This window comes from Rosa chinensis, chromosome 5 (assembly GCF_002994745.2).
Source record: "Rosa chinensis cultivar Old Blush chromosome 5, RchiOBHm-V2, whole genome shotgun sequence".
Classification (NCBI taxonomy): domain Eukaryota; kingdom Viridiplantae; phylum Streptophyta; class Magnoliopsida; order Rosales; family Rosaceae; genus Rosa; species Rosa chinensis.
The window spans coordinates 23606273-23617029 of NC_037092.1; the positions used below are offsets into that span (position 1 = coordinate 23606273).

General features: G+C 38.1%; 1 pseudogene; it reads left to right on the forward strand.

Annotated features, from left to right (window-relative positions):
* The first annotated feature begins 8789 nt into the window (after positions 1-8789).
* On the forward strand, positions 8790-10757 carry LOC112203466 (annotated as a pseudogene).

Below are 10757 nucleotides of genomic sequence, written 5' to 3' on the forward strand. Positions count from 1 at the left end.
TTTTTTCTGAAATTTTTTTTGTTACATATGATCCCATGATTGGAATGCCAAAACTCGGACGAAAGGCCAGTGACACCATATGCTCACCCCTCCACACAAGTCTCCACAAATCGAATGCACAACTTCAAAGATCAACAAGGTCTTTATTCAGGGTTGTAATGGGCCAAGGGTTAAGATTAGAAGAAAGAAAGGATAGGAAATTCAAAGATCCTAAAGAACCTAGTGGAGCACTAGAAGAACATAAGAGATAAAAGAATCTTGAAACTCTTCAAGGTAATCAATGTTTGAACATGAAGCAAATAATTTTTTTTTCCAAGGCCAGATGTCATCTTTTTGGGCCTTTGCTTCATTCTAACATTTCTTTTAACACTTGTGAAATAGGACAAAGACCAAATTTTCTTGAACAGGCCTTCAATTCAAAGCAACCTCCTTATTCACAAAGGGGGACTAAAATCCATGCACACTAATTTTTTTTTTTTTTTTTTTTTTTTGCAGTATGTTTTTTTTTCTTTTCGGCAACACATATATATTTTTTTATGGACAAGTCTTACCCCCACACTTGCTTACAAAAGTACCTTGAACATACATATATCTCTAAAAATATTTGCTCCACTAATTCCTTAGAATAGGGTAAGGATAAATCTATACTAAGCTTAGGGTTAAGGAATTTGTGGTGATGAAACAAAAAGGCTTAATGTAGGCACAAGGGGGTTAACTAGGGGATTGCACATCTTGTATGCATAAAAGGGACACATGTTAATTTGGCTATGGTGGTAATCCTAGTGCCTTTATCCCTTCCCATCCATCATGCAATTCAACCATACGCTTCAAGAGGCTTTGGGGCAAGTTCTAGCATTTGTCCTTATAAAATATGCAAGTTGAATCCGAGTCTCAACCAAGATGAATAAAAGATGAGATCATGCAAAATCCTCGTCAAGAAAATAAGATGATTCTATACTAAGCACTCAGAAAAGAAATAGCACATATACAGGCTCAAAGGCTCACAAGGGTTTAAATCAAGTTTAACCTGTCATAGCATGCATCCATCAATTCTCAAGTGTTACATTAATCCAACCATCAATGTATAAAAATCAAGCACAATAATCATCAAAATCTATTAACAATTATTTGAAATCAAGAATCTAACACATGCCTGCACTCCTTTTGTGACCAAAATATAAATCCGTAAAAAGTTCATGCCCATCATAGAGTTGGAAGACTCCTAAGACTTTGAAAAAAATAAAACCTAAAACTGGATCTTTTTTGTTTTTTTTTTTTGGTAAACAAAGAATGACTCAAAAGCAAATTGATAAATTTGTATTTCCCTCCCCCACACTTAGATTAGACATTGTCCTCAATGTATGGCAATATAACTCGCAATGCACAAGGATAGCATAGAGAAAGAAAATCCAAAAGTGGGCAAGTAGGAAGATAAGAAAGGTTATAGAAAAGCTCCCCCTTGTAGATCTCCCGCTGCTCATGACCTTTGGAGAAGACCAAAGTTAGACACCATCTTCAAGGCACAAGGCCTTGACTTCCAAAATGTAAGTTTAGTGCTATATAAACTCCAAAAGGTCGAAATTTTGTGTCATGAGGCCAACTTCCAGCCCTTATAACTTCTGCAGGGACCGCTGGATGGATGAGCTGCTACTGGGAGCTGAAAATTGGTGTTACAAGCTGTCCGTGCATAAGTGGCACGTCTCCTAACTCCAAATAGATCGAAAATGGCAGCCCTGCAAAGTTAGACGAAAAACAGAATTGTGCACAGAAAAGCTGAGAAAAGGACCTTTACCCATTCAAACCTCAATTCTGAAGGGTTACGGCGCTCCAATGGAGATGATGATCTAGATTAATTTTGAAGTAGACATCTCAAGCTTTAAGTTCATATAAGATTTTTCCTCATTGGACCCCCGAAAGTGTTTCCTGTTTTGCTTTTTATATGACCCAACTGCACAAGTTCCTGTTTTGCTGGACTGACCTTACTGTACTCAAAGTGGAACTGGGAACGCATAAGAACTCCGAATCCAGTTCTGTAAAAACATACAAAAACTAGACTCAGAGATCTTTCTATGCATATATGGTACGTCTGCTGGTTCCATCGGAGCTAAAAAAGGAAGCCATCCAAAGTTGACTGACTGCACAGCCGGCACTCTGTTTTCGAGCAGGAAAGTGCAACTTCCGAGCCTTTCTTAATGGGTGCACCTGCACACTCACAAAACACATTAAAACGAACTAACAAGAATCAAATTAAAAATGAAAAAAGTTTGGGTTGCCTCCCAACAAGCGCTTGTTTTAAAGTCTTCAGCCTGACAAAGCAACTCTTCATCAAGAGTAATCTGGAGGTTTAGGTCTTGGTTCCATCAAATGCTTGACTCTCTTCAGTGAAGTTTCATGGTCTCTTGACAGCAACTTGGGTACCTTAGGAGCAATGGAAAGATATGATTTGATGCTCTTCTTTTTCTTTCTCTTCTTCCATTGTCTCCTGTGCTTCTTAAATCCACCAAGCATGGTTAGAAGAATCGCCTTATCGGAGTTTGGATATTCATTTATCACCATCTCCACATGTTCAAAGAAATCAAATGGTGCTTGGATGGAGGGAGCATGTGGAGCACTTGAATGTGGGAAGGAAAAATTTGGTGGTCTTCCATGTGCTGGAAGTAGAGGCCCAAACATAGGAGCTTTGATGGTCTCCTTCTCTAAGCAATCACCTATGTCATCCTTGTAATTTTCTTGAACCTCATGATGTATTGTGATTGCTTCCGGCATGTGGAACGCATTGTCATTAAACTCAATTTGAAGTTCCTCATTGAAAGAATCCTCATCATCACTATATGCACAAGCTTCAAGCTCGGTTGTGTATCGTACTGCATAATCCTCACAAGTCACGACCTTGAGTTTCTCTTCATGGGGCTCATCCAAATCCAAGCCTTCATCCTCATCAAATATTAATTCAAGTGGTGCATCATGAGGTTGAAGTAAGGTTGTAGCTGTAGGGGGCTCCCATAGAGTTGTCATAGGTGTAGGAGGGTGCTCTTGCGGTACCATGGTCTCTAAAATCTCATCAACTGCCGGCCAATCATCATCCTCATTCGTGGAAGTTTCTTGACTTGGTTCTTGCTCCTTTGACTCTTGATTCAAGCATGCCAAAATTGTCTCCACATGTTGCCCAATGTTCTTAGCAGATTCATTAAAACTTTGGTCATAAATTTCCATATTTTCCTCATAAGTTTTCATGTCTTGGATATAAGAATCCACAATCTGCGAAAAGGAAGAAACATTTTTAGTCATAGAAGCAACTAATTCTTCAAGAGATTCACCTTGAGGTGTTGGTGATTGATAATCATGGTATGATAACGAAGAAGCTTCAACATCATTAAAGGATCCTTGTTGGATATTTGAGTAGCCATTACACTCAGAGTGTGGAGGATATTCCCATGCCAGATTGTATGCAGGGGCATAATGATCATTCCAATGCCCTTGGTTTGCTTGATATCCTCCAAACATGCTACTTTGATGAAAGTCACTTTGATATTGCACGTTTGGACATGTCTCCGCTGAATGCCCGACCATGGAGCATATGGAACATGCCTCATAAGCTTGATGCCACATCTGAAACAAAGAAAATAAAAAATCAAGTTAGTAATACATACACAAACAAACAAAATAGAAACCAAGAACACAAGTAATTAGAACACAATGGTCCCCGGCGACACGGCGCCAAAAATTGATAGCTAAATTTTTAAGCTATTGATTTTCCTTATTCACACTTAAGATTGTCAATTGTAGCAAGGGTAAACAAGGGTCTTTCCCGCAGAGGACTAAGGTTATAACTACTCAAAATAATGTCACAAAAGTGACCACTGTTCCTAGCGAACAGCAGTCGAAAATCTAATTAAAAACCTAATTTAAACTACTCAGAAAATTACCAAAATTTACAGGGATATACTGGACACACAGGGCGTCCAGTACACAAAATTTGGTGATTTTTGGATATCGTTTACTATAAAAATAAAATACAAAAAGACAGAGAACAGAAAGAAAAACGAAACTGAAACAGATTTGAGATTGGTTGATATCAAGAGAATAAAGCTAGCTAGGGAAGATGCATCCACCCCCAACAATCACACACAAGACAATTTGTTCAATCCTAATTCAATTAATCTAGATAAAGATGCTCAGGTTGGCTCGGTATGCTTGAACACAACCTATTACCCTTTCTTACTTCGTACGCTAGGCAGGAAGTGCTCTACACCTAGACTATTCCCTAACAATGCAACCTAAAGGTACGCTTATTAGATTAAACATGCAGAGATCATTAAGGTCTAAAAGAGTTTGAGACATCACTAGGCATCGCAATAAACTTAGCGCCTTGCTAAACCTAGGACTTAGTTTACTTGATAGTGAAAACTAACAATTGCTTCTCTAGAAGGTTTGAGGAGTCCAACTATTGACACAGGCATCAAACAATCAAAGAATTAGAACCCTAACATGCATACTAAGCATGCACTCAAAGCATACAAGCAAGAATTCATCAATGGAAAAGTAGTAAACAAAAGTCTCATCTTGGATTAACAGAAAATAACATCAAAAATCAAATCATCTTGTAGTTCATGTCTAGGGGCTTCAAGCAGCCCCCTAACTAATAAAAACTATCTAAACATGGAAGAAATAAAACTAACTAAAGAAGGGGAGGAAGAGAGAGGGCCGCTGCTGCAGATTGATCTCCTTTTATATGCTTAAAGGTTAGGAAATCCAAAACCTAAAAGAATTTAGGGTTCACGTGCTTAGGTGGAGTTTTCCTATTGGCGTTTGAGCTTGATGACTCATTCCAACCATTCACATCATGCCATTTGTTCATCATAAGTCGGAATATGAAGCAGAAACTCGTTCTCGGGCTTCTTGGTGTGATTTGGGCTTCGAAACATAAATTCCCGTCCAACCTCAGATTCACGCGCAGCCTGACCTCTTTGTACTAAATCGGCCATAACTTCCTTTAGAAAAATGATATTGATGAGCTGTAAAAATATTTGGAAACTAGACATCCGAGGCTTTCCATCAATATAAAGATCATTCTCTGGATCGTTCTGAGATGGTCTCAGTGCTCTGTCGAAGTTAACTGATCTGCACAGGCAGATTTCCCGATTTTGCTTTTCAATCCCTCTTTTACTTCTTTTCTTCTTCTTTACTCCAAGACACCTATAAAACAAATAAACAAAGTAAATAACTAGAAAATACACTAAACTAACAAAGAAAGTATGGAGATTAACGCTATTAATATCGTATAAATATGCTCTTATCAACAGCTATCTTTTGAACTCCCTCTAACATTTTCTAAATCATGCAATAATGCCAAGATCCTCCTTTCTTAGTAGAATAATAAAATATGGAAAGAACATGTTTATAACGCAGAGAAAGGAGAAAGAAAAAAAAAGGAACAGAGATATCTGGTAGTTCTGCACTAACAAAGTTGTCAACTCTGTCATGTACGAAAAATATTCTGGTAGCTGTCCATTAATATTGCAACTCCTCAACATCCTGCAACACAGAAAAACGAAAATTTTGAGTTTACAAGGGGTTCTTGTACAACCATTAATTAATGTTTGCCAAGCATTAACTCACAGTATCTTCAAGTTTTTCATATCCTCAAGTAGAGGAAAGGATGATTCAGGTCCATTCAAGTCAGTAATTCTCCTGCATGTTAAAATTGATGCATGAACAAAAGTTTTGTAATTCCTAATCTATTTGAATTTATAAAGACATAAGAGCCGAACTAACAGGTCAGTTAAACTTGTCAAGAGAGAAATTCCAGAAGGAATTGGTCCGGTCAAACCACTAGCCTGAATCCCTCTGTAACAAGTCACAAGTTGGATTAGTGACAGTAAAATATTCAGAATCAAGCAACAGATGACATGTATGAAACAAGTATCACTCACAGTTTGTGAAGATTTGTCCAGTTTTGAATATAATTTGGTATCTTCCCAGAAAAGGAATTGTCAATAATCCGACTGCATGATGATGGGAAAAAAATACCAATTATTCTCAGAATGGGAGAAATAATGACCAAGTCGGGTGAGGAAACCTTATGTGAAATAGAAAATAAGAGCTTACAAGTCTTTTAATTTGGTAAGCTTTGCAAATGTATCTGGCAACTCCCCAGTAAAATTGTTCGAGGTAAGAATGCTAACAAATTAAGGGGAAGCAGTTATAAATAAAGATATGACATTGGTTGATTTGCTGAAAAAAAAAAAAAAATATTCTGCATGTGTTTACTGCAATGAAATTATATATATACCAATTATTTGTTATCAGGGGTAAAATTTCTAATAGTACATCTTACAGTGTTTCTATGCTCGGCAAAAATCCAAGTTCCCAAGGAAGACCTCCAGAGAAATAATTGAAATCCATGGTCCTACACACAAAACAAATTCAATTTCAATAATTAACAAACTTATTCAAAAACTCCATAAATCAAGGGGGAAAAGAAACAAATATTTCGTCAAAACTCACAAACTTTTCAGGGTGGTAATATTTGCAAGCTCAACGGGGATAGAACCTGTCAAGCGGTTTCCAACAAGAGAACTGCACCATTACTCAAATGTTAGAACCACTTGTATGAAAGAAATGGATATGTGACATAAAATGGCCATGATCAAATTTGAAATGCACAAAACCCCCTTAAGTATACTCAAAATGCTACTACCCAAATGGCTCATCAATGCTCAGGGGCCATCAAATGAACAACTAACTCTCAGAATAATAGAATCCTCGTCTTTAAAAGAAATGGCTTAAGGTCGACATTGTAAACATGGCTGAAGACCATAACATGATTATCACACACACACACACACACACACACACACACGCACGCACACGCACACACATGCTTATAGAGAGAAAACAGAGTACATGTTAACTAGTGGCAGGGAGCCCCATTGAGGAGGGATGGTTCCATTCAGATAGTTACGGGCGAGGTCACTACAGAAGAAAGAAAGAATAGTTAATGTTAAGAGATTTAGAAAAAAAGATTCAATATGACCAAATTAAGGTATTCTTGTGCTTACATTTGTTGGAGATAGGGAAGCCTTGCCAACTCTGACGGAAGTGTTCCTGGCAAATTCTGAGCTCTCAGAAGTCTGCGCATCATCATAAAACGGCGTTTAAAAGCAATTTAACAAACACCTGTTACACATTAATACTACTGTACCTAAAAGGATTCACAATCACACAACTGAGACCAAAACAGTTAAAATAGTGTAACCAAGTGGATGGCTGGACTTTTCTTAGCCCTGCAGGATTGGATTGAACTCAGGTGATGATGGCATTGGAAAGAATAAAGCTTAAAATTCTGGGTGCCAAACTTACAGACAGTTGGAGTGCATTTTTTCCGAAATCACATTGCTCTAGTTTAGCTACAACAAGCAACTAAATTTTTTTTTTTATATTGAGATATACGGTCGATTGTTTTCTAGGCTCAGAGACTAATGTTGAGAATATATACATCCCACATGGGAAAAATGGGACCTTGCCTATGGGTTTATAAGGGTTTGGGCCACTCCATCCATTGCCAATTGGTTTTGGATGTGAACCCCAGATTACTTTATCATGGTATCAGAGCGAGGTTACCCACGTGTGCATGCCTAACCGCCACACGGGCTCCACGTCACCCAAAAGTTGTCCACGTGTATGGCTTGAAAATTCGCCACACGTGCGGGGGCGTGTTGAGAATATATACATCCCACATGGGAAAAATGGGACCTTGCCTATGGGTTTATAAGGGTTTGGGCCACTCCATCCATTGCCAATTGGTTTTGGATGTGAACCCCAGATTACTTTATCAACTAATCCATTCCAAGAATTCATGCCAAAATGCTTCCTCCCCCTGCACTACACCAATAACCTCAACACACAACACTTTTTGCACAACGAATTTTTTTTTTTTTGTTGTGTGATGAGGGAAATTGAATCATACAACACATTTAAAAAACTTTCGTTGTATAAGGCTGTTAAAATTTTGAAGTTTTTAGCTAGAAGGTAATTGCACAACACTTATAAGAATAGTTTGTTGTGTGAATGAAAAAAAAAGAGTGGCACATTTTCCTCCTAACTCGACTCAAATATGACTCCAAATTGGAACTACATAGCACAACAGAATAGTTATATCTGTTGTATGAGTGTAACTTGCAAAATATCATACAACAGTTTTTTACTTTCTGTTGTATGATAAAGGAAGATATATTAGGAAGATTCGGACGTGTCTAGATTTGCCCCAAAATGGCACCTATTCCCTCCTAAAACCTCCAAATTTTGATCGAGATATATCTAGTGATTGCATGCTCCCACAACCAAAATTATTTATTTGTGTTGTGTGAATGAGTAATGCCTAAGCGCCAAACTACATACTTAATTTGATTGCATATAGCGGGAACTTTCCCTCTTTTTCCAAACTCAAGTTTAACTTCAACACATAGACGAAATAGTCTTTTTCCTTTTTTTTTCGAGCTGTCTCCTCAAGGGATCAGACCCTTCTGCTCAATCAACTTTTCCCCAATTGAATCAATTTGAAATCTCAAATCACCAAACACCCAGACGTATTCGTCTTTAGTTTTTCCTTGGTTTCCTTTTCGTTTCGATTCACAGAAATCCAATCAAAGATTACCTCCATTCCCAAATTTCCTGGCATTGACTCATCGGAGGAAGGTGAAGAAGATAGTGGCTATGGTGAGCCCACTCCGGTGGTTGGAGATGGTGACGGAGGAGAGAGAGTCCTTCAGATCCACTCTTTCTGCTCCATGAATCTGAGTTCTTGTTTCCTTTCTGTTCAGCACCCAACCTCCTCCTCTATCTCCGAACGGCACCGAACCGTCCTCTTCCTTCTCCGCCTCCGCCTCCGCCTCCAACCAGAACCTGACCCTTCTCCACCTCTAACCAGCACCCGACTAAGAACGAAGAGGAGAGACTGGTGTGAGGGGTTAGGGCTCAAAGATGGTGAATGTTCTAGAGTTCAAGGCCCCCGTTTCGAAGACGAATCGGAGCAACTGCGAAAGAAGTGCGCTTCGTGTTTCCGAGGTAATTTGAATCTTTTCAGTTTATGGATTTGGTTCTGTGTCTTTGAAGTATTTGTGAGTGGGTTTCTTAAGTTTCTTCACTTTTGTGTGGTTCCTTCTTTAATTTATTGAACGGATTGGATCACTGGCATGATACTCATATGAAGATATAGATCCTCTAGTTTTTTTTTTTTTTTTTTTGATTGGGGATGGAACAGAAAATTGAGTTGTGGATGAGTACACTGTTCGAGTTGTGGATGTCTTTGCTATGTCGCAGAGTGGTACTGGTGTTAGTGTTGAAGCAGTGGATCATGTGTTCCAGACTAACATGATCGATATGCTTAAGCAGATTGGAAGGTAAGTCCTCTTTAGCTTTGATTAATGATGAGCTGCAGACTCGTTGTTGAAATTGTAATTTTAGTAATAAACTTGTGATGCTCTGTTTGTGTGTGGCTTGAGCAAAATTATATGCAATTGATTGTGGCAGAAAATTTCTAACAGTTAATGAGGAACACTATGACACTGTTGGACCCTTTTGTGTAACGAGCTAATCATATTAGGGAACTCTATTTAGAATAAGAAGAATCTTGTATTTGTTTTTCCCTTGGAAAATCTTAATCCCAATGAACGATTCATTATCCATGAGAGATTATGAGTCAAAAAAGAAGTTTGTGTAAGAGATAAGTAATAATGGGTGATGACCACCTACACTGGTTGATTGCATAAATCTGTCATGGCTTGCTTTTCGCATTCTGCAGTCTCGTTAGATATGCCCATAGATTTCACTTTTGTATTCTTTTTATTGGCAATACAGACCAGAGATGGTTGTAGGGTGGTACCATTCGCATCCTAGATCTGGCTGTTGGCTATCTGGTGTAGACATTAATACACAGCAGGTTGTAGTCTTATTACTTTACCTCTTTCATTTAACAGAAATTTATTTCTTCTTGATATAATACAAGTTTGTAAGCATGCATCGGTTTTGGTTGATTATTAGTTTCTCTTGATGTTTTATGTCACATATATTTCTGTATTGATGCCATTGTTATGAAGAAAATAATTGGAAATTGTAGGTGCTATATCAGGCATTTTTCTACATAAGCTTCAGCCTACTTTCTTATCATAGTTTTCCTCTGTGGCTTTCCGATCCAAGGATTAGAATAAGCTATGCTTGTGTACAACATTCCTCTGTGCCTGCATTTTTGGATTGATTTAATATTCTTCCTTTATTGATGATAGCTTGACTAGAGATTTAGCTGTTTATTGGTTATGTACCTACCCAAATGCGTTATCTTGTATGTTTAATCTTTTTTTTTTTTTGAAACGTCGTTTAATCTTTTCTAGAGCTTTGAAGCTTTGAATCAACATGTTGTTGCTGTGGTGGTGGATCCAATTCAGAGTGTGAAGAGGAAGGTGGTCATTGATGCCTTCCGCCTTATCAACCCACAGACTATGATGCTCGGTCAAGAACCTCGGCAGACCACATCCAATCTGGGCCATCTTAATAAACCATCTATTCAAGTAAGTTCCCAATGAGTCGTTTGAACCCCATTGTTTGCAATAGCAACTTTCTGATCTTTAATGCAATTTTCTCTTCAAGCTTTTATCCATGGGTTAAACCGGCATTAGTACTCTATAGCAATCAATTACAGGAAGAATGAACTCGAGGAGAAGATGTTGCTTAACCTTCATAAGAAGGGACAGTTGTTTTGA